We start from the raw sequence: 3,822 nt of genomic DNA on the forward strand, positions 1-3,822 counted from the left end.
AAATTAGGCAATCTGGAAGAAATGGATACATTCCTGGAAAATTATAAACAAACAAAATTGAAATAGGAAAAAATAGAAAATCTGAGCAGAAAAATCACCATCAAGGAAATTGAAGCAGTAATCAAAAACCTCCCAAAAAACAGGAGTCCAGGGCCAGATGGCTTCCCAGGGGAATTCAACCAAACATTTAAGAAGGAATAATACTTATTCTTCTGAAGCTGTTTCTAAAAGTAGAAATGGAAGTAAAACTTCCAAACTCGTTCTATGAGGCAAGCATTACTTTCATCCCAAAACCAAAGAAAGACCTTATCAAAAAGGAGAATTACAAACCAATATCCCTGATGAATATGGATGTGAAAATACTCACCAAGATGAACAGAGCTTGGCCCAGGTGGGTGGAGCAAGATGGCAGAGGAGTAGGAGACCTAAATTTTGTCTGGTCCCAGGAATTCAGCTAGATAGTTACCAAACCATTCAGAACACCAGAAATTCAACAGGAGATCGAAGAAAAGAATAGAAGGAACTCCATAACAGAAAAGCGACCAATCTCTGGAAGGTAGGATATGCAGAGAAGTGAATCTGGGGTGATATGTGGGAATATACACCATGGGGGAAGTGAGTCTCTGTCAGTCGGCTACCAGCAAGTGATAGAACAGTGGGGCATAAAATTGGAACTTTTAGAAGTCTGCTGTGCTGAGACATGTCATTCTAGTGGCTAAGCGGGGGAAGGGGGGGTGGAACCCTCGCTGGGACAGTGTTCTCTTAAACCCTCAGAGTCACAGAAAGACTGGGGATGCCCGAGTGTGGCAGAGCTACCAGGTATCAGAGTGGGGAAGTCAGTTGCAAAGACAGAGCCAAGGAGTGGGTTCTCAGTTCAGGGTTGCCATACTGTGATCTTCCTGCTCTTCAAGCAGGAATCCAACAAACGGCAGGTCCAGGGAGACTCCCCTTCCTCCCCCGGGAGGAACAGCATGCAAGCTCATCACAGGAATCTGTTGGGTTTGGAGACTCCAAACTGGGTCATGTGCCAGAGATAGAAACGCTCAGGCACAGGCCTGGTAAGCAGAGTACAGCCAGAGACCAGGGAGACAGGAGTGACTGACTGCTTTTCTGTAAGGGCTCACTGAGGAGTGGGACCCTGAGCTCTTGGCCCCTCCAGGACCAGAGATTGGGAGGCTGCCATTTTCATTATCATCCTCCAAAGCTGTACTGAAAGCTTTCAGGGAACAAAAGCTACTGAGAGCAAACCTGAGCAGATTACTTAGCCTGGACCCTGGCAAGGGAGGTACAATTCCACCTCGGGCAAAGGCATTTGAAAATCACTGCAACAGGCCCCTCCCCCAGAAAATCAGTAAGAACATCCAGCGAACACCCAGTTTACCAAAAGACAAAACCCCAGTGCTAGGGGTATACAGCACATAGAATTCATGTTTTTTTCCCCCATGATTCTTTAGTCTTTCAAAGTTAATTTTTTTAATTTTCCTTATTTTTTTCTTTTTCTATTTTATAGTTGAATTTTTCATCTTTCCTTTTTCAACCAACATCTAATCTTACCAATTCCTTTTTAAGAAACTTTTAAAATTTTCATTTTTAAAGTCTTATTCTATCCCTTGTATTTAATCTCATTTTGTATATATATATATATAAATATATATATATATATAATTTTTTCTTTCTTTAAAATTTTGGGATACAGTTTCTTCTAACAGACCGAAATATACCTTAAATCTAGTGTATGACTTTGTCCTAGTCTCCCGCTGATCACAGTTACTCTTTTTTTTTTGAAAAATTTTCGTTCTTTTTTCAACCAACTTCTTATCAATTTTTTTAAATCTTTTTTAATTTTCATCTTTACCATCATATTCCATCCATTCATTGTATTTACTCTTATTTTTGTATATATATGTTTTCCTTTCTTTAAAATTTTGGGAAGAAATTTCATATAAGAGTGCAAAATACACCCAAAATCTACTGTGTGGCTCTGTTCGATTCACCAGCCCGACCATATGCTTTTTTTTTCCTTTTCCTACATTCCTCCTCACCCCAGTTTCTGGTCTCTTCTGATTTGTTTAGAGTATATTTTTCTGGGATCTTTGTTACCCTTTTAACATTTTGATCTCTCATTCATCTATTCTCCTCTGGACGAAATGACAAGATGGAAAACTCACCTCAAAAAAAAAAAAAAAAGAATAAGAGGCAGTTCCGACTGCCAGGGAACTAATCAATTCAGACATTAGTAAGATGTCAGAACTAGAGTTCAGAATGACGATTATAAAGATACTACTGGCTTGAAAGAAGCATGGAAGATAGTAGAGAATCCTTTTCTGGAGAAATAAAAGAACTAAAATCTAACCAAGTTGCAATCAAAAAGACTATTAATGAGGTGCAATAAAAAATGTAGGCTCTAACTGCTAGGATGAATAAGGCAGAAGAGAGAATTAGTAATATAGAAGACTAAATGATGAAGCATAAAGAAGCTGAGAAAAAGAGATAAACAACTACTGGATCAGGAGCTGGGAATTCAAGAGATAAGCAATACCACAAAGCGAAACAACATTAGAATAATTGGGATCCTAGAAGAAGAAGAAAGAGAGAGAGGGGCAGAAGGTATATTGGAGCAAATTATAACAGAGAACACCCCTAATTTGGAAAAGGAAACAGGCATCAAAATCCAGGAGGCACAGAGAACCCCCAGCAGAATCAATAAAAATAGGTCAACACCCCGACATCTAGTAGTAAAACTCACAAGTCTCAGAGACAAAAAGAAAATCCTGAAAGCAGCTTGGGACAAGAGGTCTGTAACCTACAACAGTACAAACATTAGATTGGCAGCAGACCTATCCACAGAGAACGGGCAGGCCAGAAAAGGCTGGCATGATATATTCAGAGCACAAAATGAGAAAAATATACAGGCAAGAATACTATATCTAGCTAGGTTATCACTGAAAATAGAAGGAGAGAGTAAAAGCTTCCATGACATATTTCACTTAGCATAATCTCCTCCAGTCCCATGCATCAAAAACTAATGATGTACTGTATGGTGACTAACATAACATAAGAAAAAAAATAATAAAATAAAATAAAATAAAAAATATCAAAAAAATTGGAACCAAAAAGCTTCCAGGACAAACAAAAACTAAAAAATTTTGGAACACAAAAGCAGCCCTATGAGAAATAGTGAAAGGGTCCTCTAAGCAAAGAAAGAGCCTAAAAGTAACATAGACCAGAAAGGAACAGAGACAATATATAGTAACAGTCACATTACAAGCAATAGAGTGGCACTAAATTCATATCTTTCAAAAGTTATTCTGAATGTAAATGGGTTGAATGCCCCAATCAAAAGACACAGGGTATCAGATTGGATTAAAAAAAAAACACACAAGAAAGCAAGAGACTCATTTTAGACCCAAAGACACCCCCACATTGAAAGTGAGGGGGTGGAAAACAATTTACCATGCTGATGGACATCAAAAAAAAGCTGGAGTGGCAATCCTTATATCAGGTAAATTAGATTTTAAACCAAAGACTATAATAAGAGATGAGGAAGGACACTATATCATACTTAAAGGGTCTATCCAACAAGATCTAACAATTGTAAATATCTATGCCTCTAAGATGGGAGCAGCCAATTATATAAGCCAATTAATAACAAAATAAAAGAAACACATCAACAATAATACAATAATAATAGGGGACTTTAACAACCCCCTCACTGAAATGGACAGATCATCTAAGCAAAAGATCAACAAGGAAATAAAGGCTTTAAATGACACACTGGACACGATGGACTTCAGACATATATTCAGAACATTCCATCCCAAA

This window comes from Eumetopias jubatus, unplaced genomic scaffold (assembly GCF_037043125.1).
Source record: "Eumetopias jubatus isolate StellerSeaLion01/CBP00866 unplaced genomic scaffold, mEumJub1_p1.0 scaffold_11, whole genome shotgun sequence".
Classification (NCBI taxonomy): Eukaryota; Metazoa; Chordata; class Mammalia; order Carnivora; family Otariidae; genus Eumetopias; species Eumetopias jubatus.